Consider the following 16,754-nt stretch of genomic DNA (forward strand, 5'->3'; position numbering starts at 1 on the left):
AGGCACCATGATTGTTTCATTTGTTGGTATATTTTCAGCAGCAATAATTTGCTAGCAAAATGCTTGACATGAACAGATTTTCACCAGCTGAGCAACATATCCTGAGTTAAAACTCATGCATGTCAGCTGTTCCTCTACAGAATCTCAGTTTTACTTTTCAATGATAATAGTTTACAGTTCTAAGTTGTTTGAAGGCAAAAAACCCCACATATCATTGGCCACAGGGCAGGTCTGGAGATTGTATTTAGCAGAGCTTTGGACAGTTGTTTCAGAGAGGCCTACTTGACATCAGCTTCATCCTTCCAGAGCTGTCAAGAGAATAGAAAATTAATCTGACACCCTGAATCCTATTAATCTCTAATTTCTAGACCCACTACCAATTCTTCTCACTTAATCCTCAGACTGTTAACTCCCGCACTAGTATGTTGAGACACGGAAAATTGGAAGAAAGGAAAATAACTTCCCATTTTTTAAAAAAATATTTATTTGGCCCTGTCGGCTCTTAGTTGCAGCACATGGGATGTTTGTTGCGGCATGCAGGATCTTTCATTGCGGCACATGAACTCTTTGTTGCAGTGCACGGGCTTCTCTCTAGTTGTGGCATGCAGGCTCTAGAGCACACAGGCTCAGTAGTTGTGGTGCGCAGGCTCTCTAGTTGTGGCATGCATGCTCCAGAGCACGCGGGGTCAGTAGTTGTGGCGTGCAGGCTTAGTTGCCCCACGGCCTGTGAGATCTCACTTCCCCAGTCAGGGATCGGACCTGGGTCCCCTGCATTGGAAGGCGGATTTTTAACTACTGGACCACCAGGGAAGTCCCTAAATTCTACTACCCACAGATAATAATTTTAACATTTTAAAGATTTAATTAATATAATATGCATAATATTCCTAATGAAGAGGAAAATTCTCTTAAAAAGTCATTGTCTCTCTATATTTTCACATCCGGTTGTCTTTTTCCTCCGGATCCTTACAGTGACCATCTTTTCAGTTAGAAAAATAAATTACTATCAATATTTTCTCTTTCCTGGGACTTTAAAATAAGATTAAATTAATGCCTTCATATTCTGTAGGCGAATGGTAAAAAAGCAGATCTATCCTTTTTGATCAGTAGCTCCATGCCCTGTGCCGACTTCATGGGGCCTTTGGAAGGGAGAAGTCAGAGGACACAGAAGCAGATCAGGAAACATTAAAGGACTGAAATATTTTCACTGAGTTTCTTTCACTTGAAATAATGGTCATTTTGATATTTTTATCCAAGCTCTGCAATCTCTTCTGACACTACTAAAATAGATTACAAAATGAGAAGCAAGTTTTAGTAACTAAGGCTATTGAGCAATGTTTCTGCACAGCCAGAAGGGTGCATTTGGAAATATTCCACAGTGACCAAATGTTCCAGAAGCAGTGTGTGATTTCTCAGAAGTCAGGGTCAAATCACAGGAAAACTGTTCTGTACCAAGGTAAGTCCTAACAAGACTTCATCTTCTGTATCCAGACTGCTGGTATCTGCTTAATATAGCCATAAATTTTGATCAGCTTAGGTTGGCAAAAAGTGGGGGAAAAATTGGCTTGGTTGGCCTTGTATTTGATCAACTGTAGAATGAAACAATAAGGCTGTTTGCAGAAAAGGAACAGATTACTTAACATTGGTTGGTATTTAGTAAAGTTGTGTCCATCACCAGAAACAATCATAGACTATTTTCTGGACGCTGGATGATTTAAATAGGTAAAGCCCACTTTGTATACTTAACTCCACTCTTTGAAGGAGAGCAGAACCTGTTGGAGAGGAGAAGAGTGACAGTGATCATGGTAATCCTTGTGATAGCTCACCTTTACTGTGCTTTTATTATATGATGGGTATTATGCTAAGATTTTCATGTTAAATATCTCATTTAACTGCACAGTACTACGTATGTTCTCCCTGGGGTGCAAAAGGGATGCTCTATATTTCAATATCACACAGCAGAAATGTGTAAAATATTGAATAGATACAACGGATCATTATTCTCAGAAATATAAACTCGAACAAAGGCACTATGCCTTCAGCATTGCGTCTTCTGTATGGTGTTAGCACATTTGGACCCACCGAGCACACAGTCTTTGTCAAACTGTGTTAATCTCGGTCCTATGAGAAACATACATCATGATCTAGGTCTGGCCCTTGTGAAGGACAGAGGGAAGGAAGGTGGTGTGGTAGAATTTGGCAAGAACCTTGGGGAGTCCTCCAGTCACTGCCTCCTATCAGAAGATCCTTGCATCTCCCAGGAATGAGACTGCCTTAGTACCCCTGTCATGATCATCCATTGGCTGAGAACCACCCAGGAGAGGCATGACCTGGATGCAAACACAGTGAAGGGTTTCAGAGCCCAGCAGCTGGGACTTTCTATCAATTATGCCACCTACTACTCATAGTCAAGGGGTTCATTTTCATGGCAACTACAGAGACCAAACACAGATATCAGTTTCAGCTTGGTATTTACCACAGAATTAAAGATAGCACAATTCATGTATTCTCATTTATTCAACAAATATTCATTGTGTATGTATGTGGGAGAGACCATGCCAATTTAATAGTAAAGTCAAACATAAATCAAATAATGGCCCAAGTAAATGTAAAATTAGAGCTGTGATAAGTGCTATGAAGAAGTTTCACAGAGATATCACCATATAGGATAGTATAAATACTATGTATTTATACTATATGAATAATATAAATCTAACCTAGTCATGAATTGGGAAGCGCTTCTCTGAGGAAATAACATTTGAGCTGAGGTCTGAAACATAAGTAGGCAGTAACTAATAAGTGAAGAAGGAACTTGCTGAGGGCAACATGTGCAAAGGTCCTGTGGTAGGAAAAAGAAAGACAAATATGATAGGTGAGGGAGACTTTGAGTTCACTCTTAAACGAGTCGAGTTGGAGGCATCTTTGAGACACTCAAGAGGAGATGCAGAGTAGAATCTTGTTGTTAGAAGAGCACAGAGACTGTACATATAAATTCACAAGTCACCTGAATATTGGTAGTAACTAAAACTGATGGCATAAAACAAAGTGATTACAGTTCACTGCATATATACATATTTTCAACTGTATGTTGTAAAACCTCTTATCCTGTCTTTGGGTGGTAGCAATGCCAAACTTTCCTACTGTTTTCAACTTAGATATGAAAATAATATGGAATTATTTTTTAAGCTACTACTTTCTGGAGCTCAAGGCATCAGATACTTCTTTGCAGACATTTTATGAATATGTTTCATGGTGAAAAGATATCCTTAATTCTTAAAAAAATAGTTCTTTGTCAGTTTGTAATAGGGAAGAACAAATCTGACTCCATATTGGATCTGTTTGTTTTTGTTTTACTTTAACCTTTGTATTCTCTTGCTTTGGCTATAATTTAATCACTGAAAGAATATTGCCTATAGCTTGAAATGTATAGGATAGCCCATTCTCAAGGCTCTGACCTTTAAAGGTATAACATTCTTCCATTGATGTAGAGAAAAAAGTTGCAGAACAGAGAATAACATTTGCCTTATTGGAGGTTTATAGGAACAGCAAACCACACCTGCTCCCCTTTCAGTATAAAAGAAGCCTGAATTCTAACTCGGGTAAGATGGTTCTTTGGGACACTAGTCCACCATCTCTTCTGTCTGCTGGCTTTCTGAATAAAGTCACTATTCCTTGTCCCAACACCTCATCTCTCAATTTATTTTCCTTTTGTGCGGTGAGCAGTATGAGCTAGGACTCAGTAACAAGCTTTACTATTCTATTTATAACATATAATTTGTAATAACCTTTCAGAAATTTCCTCTATGGAGTCAGCACAATGTGAATAAATAAAGAATAGCCAAATGAGAAATATTATACTAAAAATGTTAGTAGCAAACTTCTCATTTTGGAGCCTGTGTTCTCCCAAATTTAGGTTTTGTTTTGAAATTTCCTGTACTGAGTTCAAATGTGGAGTCTCATTCTGGTAGCTGAATCAAATGTGAATGATGACCGCTTGCACTTTCATACATTGTTTATATCTTGGGATTTCATAATGAAAGCTACTGTCACCATTTCAAAGTATTAAGGGACAGTTATGTGCAGATAGTATGCATAGTCATTCCTTGAGTGTACAGGAGCCTGGGGTAAGTTATACGTGATTTAATGATTTTTATCAGAATGAAATAAGCATTTGAACTTTGGATTTGATCAGCTGCTATCTGCAGCTGTGCCCCAACTAGCAATTACTTCATCCCTGGGCTCTTTACCCAGACAAATGGGGTTCATCCTTGTTTCATGTGTCAGTGACTTCCCTGATAATAGACATAGTGACTGCTTGAGCTATTTCTGCCTCTGAACGGCAAAACTCCAAAAACTCAGATGGGTTTTCTCCTATCAGGATATTTTTTTCCCCCAGCACAATAAAATGCTTCCTTTAATCATATACTTTGAGGGCCAGTTAATTTTCTTTCTACCCATCAGAACTTAAAAGCAGAGTTTTGAGAAGTGTCCTTTATCATGAGATACAACCTAGTATAACCATTTTATTTTTAAAAAAAGATTCAAAATCACGATGGTGGGAGTTACATTCAAATCTGCTTATTTGCCTCCGTTTTCCTGAGATTACTTCAGTAGTCATGGTTGGCATCCAACATCTTCTACAGCTGCCAAGCATGTTTGGCTTAAGGCAGACACCGAAATAATTTTCCTACTCTTTTCTTATTCCTTCCATGATTCCTTCTTGTTATTTACTGCTCAGTGATGAAGAGCACCATTTCTGTTTTAGTGTACCATTTTGCCCTTCTGTGATTGTTTTAATGTAAATGTGAATGAAACAGGGCCTATGACTCAGCATTTTTCATGTGCATGTGGTGGTTTCTGATTTCAAATGGGACAAATTAAATAGATTTAACTTTACTGATGGAAAAGTTAATAAGGTACGTGCAGTATTTTCTTTTTCCATGTTCGCTAAAACCCATCTATATTCTGAATGACATAATTTCATAACCTTCCTCATTAAAAAAAAAAACAGCATAAATAAAACGGTAACTACCCAGTCACAACAGATAAATTTGTTGCCAGCCGAAATCTTGTATGTAGTTAGTTGATAAAATGATTCTACTCACCAAATCTTATTAGTTATCTGGTAAAATGACTGTAACTGCTCTCCTTGTTTCTATGTAGTTAGCAGATTAAGGCCTGGAATCTTTAATCTCAGAAAATTAAATCTGCCCCTGATTGTCACATTGATGGAGCATCTGTTGTTCCAGGTGTTGGCCTAGTTTTTAAGAGCTGTGAAGTGAGCTATCTCACAACTCGCCTGCATAGGTGAGAGTCTTCCCAAAGATGCCATGCTTCAGGCTCCAATTTGATGTATTTGCAAGACTTGCAGAGAGATAGTGAGCCATGTAGGTATGCCACATGTATAGACTACGGGTGTTTTAAATGCATGCACGGGGGGATAGAGTTGTCGCCAACCCAAGCAAAATAGTCATTTTAATATCCCAGCAGGCTGACGGGAAAGCACAATAGGAGAACCAAAGAAGAGTTTCATAAGTCTAGAAAGTTAGATCTCTGGTCAATAAATATTTGATTATCACTGATAATATTTTAGCATAGCAAAAGGCTAACTGGGGAATATGTTATTATATAATAAAGTTAAAAAAATAAATTAAGGTCTGATAGGTTGCATTTTTTGTAGGGTATTATTCAAGAATAAAGTTTGAAATTTCAGAATTAAGTATTTCATTATTTTAGTGTAAAACTTGTTGAATTATATATGTGCACACGTATCATATGTATATATGCACACATATCATAATTGCACAGGTCAGTGACTGTTCACAAAGGAAACACATCCACAAAAACTCATGAACCCCTTCAGGCCACCTTCTAGTTACTACCCCCAGCCATAAGATTAACCCCTCCTTGAACTTCTAATAGTTAATCTACTTTGGCAGGAGTAGGAAAGCATTTTTGAACATTTTATTGAATTATTATATATTTATATAAAGTATGCAAATGAGAAATGTATAACTCACATTTTCAGAATGTGAACATACCCACAAGTCCAAGTCAAGAAACAAAATGTTACCTCCCAGAAACCCTTTCATACCCCTAGTAACCCCGCTCCCCCCCGAAGGTCACCCCTTTCCTGATGTCCACGAGTATCACTTAGTTTTTCCAGTTTTTGCACTTTACATAAACTGAACCACGTGGTATGCACACTTGTGTCTGACATCCTTCACTTAACATTGCACTCGTGAGATTCATCTGTAGTGTTGCACATAGTTGTATGATCGGTGGTATATTCTGACTGCATAGTGTGTCTGTGCCACAATTTGTAGACGCATTTACTGTTGGTGGATATTTGGGTGATTACAAACAGTGAAAACTCCACTTTTAGCCTTCCTCTAAAGTCAGTATGAATTTTATTTCTGTGCATTTTCTGATAACAGAGGAAAAAAGATCTTTTACTTGCCCGTAAAATTCTCCTATCGTACTGGGAGCTGCTGTTTGTCCTCTATAAAGTGTATTGAGCCTTTGCTCCCCAGTTAAAAGAAGGTCTAGTCCTCTGATACTGGGATCTGAGAGGTATTAAGTATTTCTCTGGACATTTAATTGATGAATCATCAAAGAATTGTAACATTTTATAGCAATTAACTAGCACCCATTTGCTGAGTCAGTTCCATTTATTAGGATAAAATCAGGGAGCATCTTTAACTTCTCCATTATTGCCTTCAATAATTGGATCTTTCTTTCCCACTCTTAGACCCCATAGTTTTCTCACATATAGATATTAAAAAGCCTGGGCCAGTCTAAATCAAAACTTCAATCTCTTGGTCAATTAAAGTTTCTCTCCTCCCCCAGCACAGGCTTAACTCCCTTGCTCAGAGATGAAATTGGAGGAAGAAGGGCAGTGTCTGCCACTGCTCCCTCTCCCTCCCTCTCTCTCTCCCTCCCTCCCTCCCTATCTCCCTCTCTCCCTCTCTCCCTCCCTCCCTCCCTACCCGCCCCCCCTCTTGGCGGTGGGGGTGGGGTGGGGGTGGTCTCTGAATCTTCAAAGGTTGGTTTAGTGGAGTATTTGGGAAAGGGAAAGGAGACAAAGAGTGAAAGAATGATGGAAGGAAAAGAAGTAAAAGCTTTCTTACTCACCTGTTGTGTTTATAGTTCTCTCTTGTCAAATTCTGCCTTGGCAGTCACCCAAATTCTGGATTTTCTTGTGGGGTGCATAAATGTGTTCTTTGGAGATTCCCATGACTTTTGATCCAAGTGATGTATTCTCCAGCTGACCTTTTGAAACACCCCCTGCTGTGGTATACTCACAGTTTCAATTCTGTGAGGTCCCCTCACTTTGGTGGGCAGATCTTGGTTAACATTTTTTTAGCATGGTGGAGTTCACTTCGTTCTCAAAAATTTATACTTTTTGTCCCTCCAAATCATGGAAATATGCCTGCTGGCCCATTTCCTCTGCCTGATACAATGGGCAGCACCAGCCAATGACTAAGGTACCTTTCTCACAGGTACTCCAAATGCTACAGAAGGGAAAAGACAGCAAGTACCTCCAGCCCCTGTTTTCCCACTCACATGAACTTCAAAGAACCTCTTGCATCAATCTCTTGCCTTCTTCTTACCAGCTTGGATGGAGTGGTGGTCACTAGACTGGTTTTGCTCTCTTTTGTTAATATCTCACAGGGGAGCACCAAGCACCTCTCCTTAGAATGTGTGCTTATTACCAGTTGAGCTTGGGTTTCAGACCTTGGCCAAAATTGTAATAAGAAAAGATCTAGGTAACATCTTGTTATCTAAGAACAGAGACAGGTTTAAGTTGGTCTTATTCATGGAATGTCTACACTGCCTGGAGCCACCTCAGTTATGTTTGGAAAATAAGATGGGTCTAGCTAGCTGGAAAGAGAGGTAAAATTTCTTTATACCCAACACTGTTCTAGGCCATATGGAGAATGTAAGACATTTGGACTCTCAAGGAGCTCCTCATCAAGTTTGAAAGGCAAGATTTGCATTCTCCGAACATTAAGCTCACCATCATTGTGCTCTGTAAAAGGCAACATGCAATGGTAACAGATAAACCATTATCCAGAAGTTAAGCTGAACACAGGGGAGCATTAGCCATCTTGCCAACTCATTACTGAGAAGCTGCTGCTTTGTACCCTTGGGTGTTGTTTCAGACGGCCAGAACAGCTGACTGGGAGCAATCCCCCATCAGGGCAACACTATTTCCTGTATTGAAACATCAAGAAGCAAACAATCAACACAACAGGAGAGCCACAATATTGATTTGATGGAGGAGAAGCTTCCTGGGTTTGTGATTTAATCTTTACCACGTAGGACTGTGCCTTTTGATCACTTATCTGATCTACCTCAAACTTTTTCACCCAATAATCTGTAAGCGCAAAATAGTACAATCGATTGATTACCCCCCCCCCACAGTTCTGGGGACCTAGCTTATAGCAGGCTACGACCAGTTTGAAACATCTTTGGCAGTTTTTATTTTATTTTTAAAAAGTCATTTGAACTTTACATTCAACCTGTAATGTGTTTTTGATTGTTTTAATTTTAAAGCAGTGACACATTTCCATGAAATAAGGCTGTATCTCTGTATACCCTCAGGCACATTCCCATACACAGAAACACCTCGTTTTATGGCACTTCACTTTATTCTGCTTTGCAGATATTGTGTTTTTTATAAGTTGAAAGTTTGTGGCAACCCTGCGTTGTCAGATAATGGTTAGCATTTTTTAGCAGTAAAGTATTTTTTAATTAAGGTATGTACGTTATTTTTTTTAGACATAACACTATTGTGCACTTAATAGACTACAGTATAGAATAAACATTTATATGCGTTGAGAAACCAAAACATTGATGACTCATCTTATTGAGACATTTGTTTTATTGTGGTGTTCTGGAACCGAACCTGTAGTATCTCTGAGGTATGCCTGTATCCTAAGGATTGTGCTTAGTCCAGTTCAAGAAGATAAATACTGTTCTCTTGGGTTAAGGATAAGTTTCTCGGCTTCTTTTACATCTAAATCATTCACTTCATGATAGTTACGAAACTTTATTGCTTTTAGAAGTGAGCAAAGAAGCCTCAATCCCTATAATCTGGAAGCACATTTTAATTATAAGGAATGTAAATATGAGTATCTCATGAATAATAGTATATTACCTGACATTTTTAAATGTTGTTTACCTTTATTGAGGTATGAGTGACTAGTAGAATTGTAAGGTATTTGAAGTGTACATCATGATGATTTGATATAGGTATACATCGTGAAAGGAGTCCTCTTATCTACTTAATTAGTACATATGTGACCTCACGTATTTATCTTATTTATTTATCATTTTGGTGAGAACATATAAGTTCTCATCTTTTAGCAAATTTCAGTTATGTGATACTGTTATCAACTGCAGTCACCATGTTATACATTAGATCCTCAGACCTTATTCACCTTATAGGTAAAAGTTCGTAACGTTTTACCAACCTCTATTTCCCCCACCTACCAGCCCCTAGCAACCATCTTCTACTCTCTCTCTGAGTTTCACTTTTGTTTTGGATTCCACATGTAAGTCATAGCATGCCATATTTGTCCTTTTCTGTCTGGTTTATTACACTTAGCATAATACCTTCAAGGTCCATCTGTGTTGTCACAAATGGCAGGATTTCCTACTTTCTTATGCCTGAATATTATTCCATTGTGTGTGTATATAGACAGAGATATCACATGCATATCTATAAATATCACACATACGTACATATATATGTATACATACATACATATCACATCTTCCTTATTCATTCATCCACTGACAGACACTCAGGTTGCTTCCATATCTTGGCTAATGAGAATAATAATGCAACGAACATGGGAATGCAGCTTTCTCTTCAAGATCCTGTTTTCATTTTCTTTGGATATATTATACCCAGAAGTGAAATTGTTGGATCACATGGTAGTTCTAGTTTGAATTTTTTGAGGAACCTCTCTGTATTCCATATGGAGTATACAAATTTACATTCCCACATGTGTACAAGGATTCCCTTTTCTCCACACGCTTGCCAACACTTGTTATTTCTTGTCTTTTTGATGATAGGCATTGTAACAGGTGTAAGGTGATAGCTCATTGTGGTTTTGATTTACATTTCTCTGATGATTAGTGATGTTGAGCAACTTTTCATGTACCTGTTGGCCATCTGTATCTCCACTTTGGAGGAATGTCTCTTCAGATCTTCTGCCCATTTTTTAATTGCATATTTTTGTTTCAGGGTTGTTGTTGCTTTTGTTTTTTGTCTTTTGTTTTTGCTGTTGAGTTCTTTATGCATTTTGGATATTAACTCCTTATCAGATATATAATTTGCAAGTGTTTTGTCCCATTCTGTAGATTGCCTTTTCATTTTGTTGATGGTTTCCTTTGCTGTGCAGAAAATTTTGAGGTAGTCCCACCTATTTATTTTTTCTTTAGTTACCTTTGCTCTTGGTGTCAAATTCAAAAGGTCATTATCAAGACCATCGTCAAGGAGCTTACCCCCTATGTTTTCTTATAGGAGTTTTGTGATTTTACGTGTCAAATTTATGTCTCTAATCCATTTTGAGTTGATTTTTCAATATGGTATAAGATAGGGTTACAGTTTTATCTTACACATCTGCTGTCCAGTAATGCCAGCACCATCCATTGAAGAGACTATCCTTTTCCTATTGTATATTCTTGGCTGCATTGTTGTAAATTAATTGACCATGTATGCATGGATTTATTTCTGGGCTCTCTATTCTGTTCCAATGATTCATGTATCTGTTTTTGTACAAGTATCATATTGTTTTGACTACTGTAGCTTTGTGATATAGTTTAAAATCAGGATGCTTGATGCCTCTAGCTTTGTTCTTCTTTCTCAAAATTGCTTTGGCTATTTGAGGTCTTCGTGGTTCCAAACAAATTTTAAGATTCTTTGTCCACTTCTTTGAAAAATTCCAATGGAATTTTGATAGGTATTGCATTGAATCTGCAGATTGCTTTCAGTTGTATGGACATTTTTAACAGTTTGGGTTGTTCAAATCCATGAGCATGATAAATTTTTCCATTTATTTGCACCTTCTTCACTTTCTTTCACTGATATCTTACTGTTTTCACTGCATAAAACTTTGGAGGCTGATGTAAGGAGATTGTTTTCTTAATTTCTCTGATAGTTCATTGTTAGTGTATAGGAAAGCAACTAATTTTTGTATATTGGTTTTGTATCGTACAACTTTAGAGAATTTGTTCTTAAGGTTTTAACAATTTTTTGGTATTCTTTGGGGTTTTCTACATATAATACCATGTCACCTATAAATAGTAACAGTTCACTTCTTTTCCAATTAGGATGCCTTTTATTGCTTTTTCTTGCCTAATTGCTCTGGCTAGGACTCCCAATAGGAGTTGAATAAAAGTGGTGACAGTGGGCAACCTTGCCTTGTTCCTGATCTTAGAGAAAAATCTTTCAGATTTTTGTCCTGAATGTGATGTTAGCTTTGGGCTTGTCATATATGACCTTTATTATGTTGAGGTATGTTCCATCTAAACCCACTTTGTTGACAATTTTTATGATTGGATGTTGAATTTTGTCAAAAATTGTTCTCCATCTATTGAAATGATCATGTAACTTTTATCCTTCATTTTGTTAATGTGGTGTATCACACTGAGCGATTTGTGTGCATTGACCCATCCTTGCATCCCTGGAATAAACCCCATTTGATCATGGTGTGTAATCCTTTTAATGTACAGTTGAATTTGGTTTGCTCATATTTTGTTGAGGATTTGGGATCTATGTTTATCAGGGATATTGGCCTGTAATTTCTTTTCTTGTGGTGTCCTTGCCTGGTTTTGATATCAGGGCAATGCTGGCCTTGTAAAAGGAATTTGGAAGTGTTTCCTCTACTTTTATTTTTTAGAAGCAGTTGTTAATCATAGTGTCTTATGATCCTTTGAATATCTTTGATATTAGTTGTAATTTCTCCTCTTTTCTTTCTAATTTTACTTGAGCCCTCTCTCTTTTTTTCTTGGTAAGGCAAGGTAAAGATTTGTTTTTTATGCTTATTTTTCAAAAAAATCAACTCTTAGTTTCATTGATTTTTTTCTGCTGTCTTCTTAGTTTCTGTTTTATTTATTTCTAGTAAGATATTTGTATTTCCTTCCTTCTGTTAACTCCCAGCAGGAAAGAGAGAGAAAAGGGCAGAAATACCACTTGAAGAAATAATGGCTGAAAACTTCTGTAACCTGGGTAAGGACATCCAGATCCAGAAAATTCAGAGTTCCAAATAAGATGGTCCTTAAGAGACCACCCCCCACCAAGACACATTTTAATTAAAATGTCAAACCTTAAAGACAAGGAGAGAATATTAAAAGGAGCAAGGGGAAAACAATTTGTTACGTACAAGGGAACCCCCGTCAGACTAACAGCAGATTTTCCAGTTAGTGTCTAGATGTAGGCTGATTTAGAAGCTGGATCCAGAGGCAGCAGCTGGGTAAGTATGTAGTTAGGGCACTTCCAAGGAGAAACTGGGAGATGGGCTTTTATGCTTGCCCCTCTGCACTGGACCTGGGTGTATAGCTGCAAGGGGTGCTCCTGTACCCATTAATAACTTCTTTGTTTGCTACAATCCTGTGAGACTCGTGGCTTCAGGGCTCTGTGGCTATCAAGCTAGGTGACCTAGGGGCCCATCCCTTGGGCAGTAGCTGAAAAGCTGAGGTGCCAGGTATGCATACAGTCTCTTACCAGGGAGATATTGGCAATTGGTAACAGGCTCAAATGAGAAGGTGGAGGTAGTGTCTGCTGGCTTTCTATGTCTTTGGGGAGGATTGCAGTGAGCCCCTAGATGCCTGCTAAAGTACCTTTTAAAGTGTGCAGATAGACACCTCTCAGGGAAAGACTGGAAGATGTGCATTTTTTGCCTGTTCCCTTTCAGAGCTAAGTGTTTAGGGAGCCCATCCCTCAGATGGGTGTCTTAAAATTAGGGATGCTAGATGTGGGGTCTGAAGCCTTCACTTCTCAGAGAGAAGCTTGGAATTGGGAGTTCCATCCTGACTCTGTGGTGCTGTGTCAAGGATGGGGTTTATGGCCTTTCCTCCCTGTTTCAATGTGGGTGATACGGGTATTTTCTCATTGGCCCGATGTGTAGGAGTTGATCAGCTAGTTTGTGGATTTCTTTCAGAGGGAATTTCTCCATGTATTACTATAGATTCATTGTGTCCATGGGAGGAGGTGGATTCAGGAAACTTTTATGGTGCCATCTTGGACCCCAGAACTCACCTGACACTTTTTTTTTTTTTTTTTTGCGGTATGCGGGCCTCTCACTGCTGTGGCCCCTCCCGTGAGGAGCACAGGCTCCAGACGCACAGGCTCAGCGGCCATGGCTCATGGGCCCAGCCGCTCCGCGGCATTTGGGATCTTCCCGGACCGGGGCACGAACCCGTGTCCCCTGCATCGGCAGGCGGACTCTCAACCACTGCACCACCAGGGAAGCCCAACCTGACATTTTTTTTTTGCGATACGCGGGCCTCTCACTGTTGTGACCTTTCCCGTCGCGGAGCACAGGCTCCGGACGTGCAGGCTCAGCGGCCATGGCTCACGGGCCCAGCCGCTCCGCGGCATGTGGGATCTTCCCGGACTGGGGCACGAACCCGTGTCCCCTGCATCGGCAGGCGGACTCCCAACCACTGCGCCACCAGGGAAGCCCAACCTGACATTTTTAATGGACTTAGATTTTCACAACACAGCCACATCCTGGTCCTAATGAATATATCTCATATTTATCATCACAGTACTGTTAAATAGTGCAGGAATTATCATCCCCATTTGAGAGGTAAGCAAAACGATGCTTAGAGTGATGCTTAAGTGACTTGCCTGTGATTACAGTTAAGAACTCACTAGCCTGTAAGCTCTGTGAGGGCCAGGACTTCATTTATTTTGTTTACCACTTTGTCTTCAGTCTCTAGCACAATGTCTGGAAAACAGTGGGCACCCAATAAAAGTTTCATAAATTAATTAACATCTAGACTTCTAGTTCTAGCTTTCTTTCTCTGTACAGAGTAGTGAGTAATTCTCACCGAGTAAAGAATGGCAGAAAGAAGCCAATTGAGAAACCAACAAACCAAAATCAGTCCTGTTTTCCAATTTTCTAAAGACTTGTCCTGAAATCTTTTATAAGAAAAGGAAACAAAAGTATAACATTGATTTTCTCTTCTAGAACTAAGATTTTTCAGCTGAGTTTGTCTCAAGTCTTTTTTTTTTTTTTTTAGTGGTTTCCCATATCAATGACACAATAGGACTAAAGGTACATGTGCCAATGTGGGCATGAAAAAGAATGACTATGTAGGATTTTGAGTGTTTCTTAACACTTGGATTTCAAGGAGGGCATTCTATGTAATGAACTCAAATATATCTGTATGATGGTCAGCCTTGAGAGTAAACATTCCAAGGTCTGAATTGCCTATGAAAACTGAACTGATATCGTATAGCACAGGGAACTATATTCAACATTTTGTTATAACCTATAATGGAAAAGAATCTGAAAAATTATATATATATATATATATATATGAATCACTTTGCTGTATACCTGAAACTATTACAAGATAGTAAATCAACTACAATTAAAGAGGGAAATGAGGGACTTCCCTGGGGGCACAGTGGTTGAGAGTCTGCCTGCCGATGCAGGGGACACGGGTTCGTGCCCCGGTCCGGGAGGATCCCACATGCCGTGGAGCGGCTGGGCCTGTGAGCCATGGCCGCTGAGCCTGCGCGTCTGGAGCCTGTGCTTCGCAACGGGAGAGGCCACAACAGTGAGAGGCCCGCATACTGCAAAAAAAAAAAGGAAATGAAAAAAAAAAAACTGAACTGAGCAACAAACTCTTAGAGACTTTGACAGAAAATCAGCATAGATTGTGCTTCCATGTCCCAGATTTGTCACTGCCATCCAGTGCCATAACTGTAGCATAATGGCAAATGTTGAGGTGGAGTTTTAAGGAAGAGAACAAAAGAGCATATGAAAAAAAGAATGATTTTAAAAAGATCAGAAAGCAGAAGGGAATGAATTTATTGGGTCGTCTATCATTTTATGATTGGGAGTCTTTATATATTCTGTAAATGAGTCCTTTTTTGTTGTATATTTAACAAAGATCTTCTACCACTCTGTGGTAGTTTCCTTCTCCAAAGTCATGAGGATAGTTGCCTAAATTATCTTCTAATTACTCTGCAGAGTAATGAGGAAAGGTGTTCTTTTCAGTAGTAGGACAACTGGATACATTGTGGGGTAGAAAAACCTTGACCTCCATCTCATATCATACACAAAAAATAATTATAGTGGATTGCTGATATAAACATGAAAGTTTAAAACAGTAAAGATTTTAGAAGAGGATGTAGATGACATCTTCATGACTTCAGAAAAGGGAACTAATTTTTAATAAGGAGACAAAAAGCCCTAACCAACAAGAAAAATGTTGACAAATTATGCTATTCAATACATTAAAATTAAGAAATTCCATTCCTCAAAAGACACGAATTCTCTCTCTAACTGGGTCTAATCTGCTGTTAAGTGTTTCCCCAAAATTCTTAATTTTAGTGGTTTATTTTTTTCATTCTAGAATTTCTATTTGATACTTTTGAGATCATCTCTGTAATTTATATAGTATTATATCATCTGTCTATATAGTCCATCTTTTAGGTCCTTGAAATAGTAAGCATGTTTGTTTTAAAGTCTAGCGCCTGTGTCTGAAGACTCTATGGATTGCTTTCTGTTTTCTTTCTTGCTTTTTCCCCTGGTGATCGTCTTTCATGTTATCTCAATAACTTGTGAGTCTTATTTGATTGTATGCCAGCCATTGTTTCTAAGAATTACAGAAATAATGTGTGGTCCATGGTGATGTTATCTTCCTCCATAAAAGATTTTTGTTTGTTTCTGCCACATGTATGGAGGCTCTAGTGATCTGAGATTACTTTAATTCAATTCTAGGGGTGGTTAATTTTCTAGATTATCCATATATCTCCTAGCTCAGATCAGTTTATGTGAGAAACGTTTTACTTGCAATTTATTCTTCCTCCTAATATACACACATTCAGGGCCCCATCATAAATTGCATTTATCATGACCCCCCTCCATAGAAAGCCCTGGGATTTTATCCCTCCCCATAAGCTTTCAGATACATGGCTCAGACTCTTAGCTTCCTCCTCCAGAATAGCAAATTCTGAACACTACATCTCTCGAGTACTGTCTTCTCCTATCTATCTTAGCCCAATAATTCTTCCTTATTTTATTAGCATAGAAATACCTTTATTTTGTTTTCTATTTTTTTCCAGCCTTAAGAGTTATCCTTATCAAAGGTTTGGTCCATATTACCCTGTCAAAAATTACCAGAAGTGGAGGGGCTTCCCTGGTGGCGCAGTGGTTGAGAGTCCGCCTGCCGATGCAGGGGGTGCGGGTTCGTGCCCCGGTCTGGGCGGGTCCCACATGCCGCGGAGCGGCTGGGCCCGTGAGCCATGCCCGCTGAGCCTGCGCGTCCGGAGCCTGTGCTCCACGGCGGGAGAGGCCCCAGCAGTGAGAGGCCCACGTACCGCTAAAAAAAAAAAATTACCAGAAGTGTAAAGTCCTGTTCTTCACTTCTCATAGCACTGGGTAGAACTCATTTTATAGAGGAATTCTAGCTATTTTAGCTCTTTAGCTGAACCATGGTATTTTCATGTTTTCTGATTTCCAAGTTAAAAAGCTATTTGGGTCTGTCCGAAACTCTTGGAA

The 16,754-nt window shown here is 39.0% G+C and overlaps 1 protein-coding gene across 3 annotated transcripts in view; it reads left to right on the forward strand.

Annotated features, from left to right (window-relative positions):
* CRBN (cereblon) overlaps nt 1-16,754 on the forward strand; it is a 209,986-nt gene that overhangs the window by 8,066 nt on the left and 185,166 nt on the right. The window contains exon 1 of one of the 3 annotated variants that reach the window (XM_082848942.1): nt 1,431-1,456. The exons of the other annotated variants lie outside the window; for them this stretch is intronic. The gene's annotated coding sequence lies outside the window, so the exon portion shown is untranslated. Of the gene's footprint in view, nt 1-1,430; nt 1,457-16,754 lie in introns of those variants that run through there. 3 annotated transcript variants of the gene reach the window in all.

Source organism: Leucopleurus acutus (assembly GCF_964270905.1).
Source record: "Leucopleurus acutus genome assembly, chromosome: 10".
Classification (NCBI taxonomy): domain Eukaryota; kingdom Metazoa; phylum Chordata; class Mammalia; order Artiodactyla; family Delphinidae; genus Leucopleurus; species Leucopleurus acutus.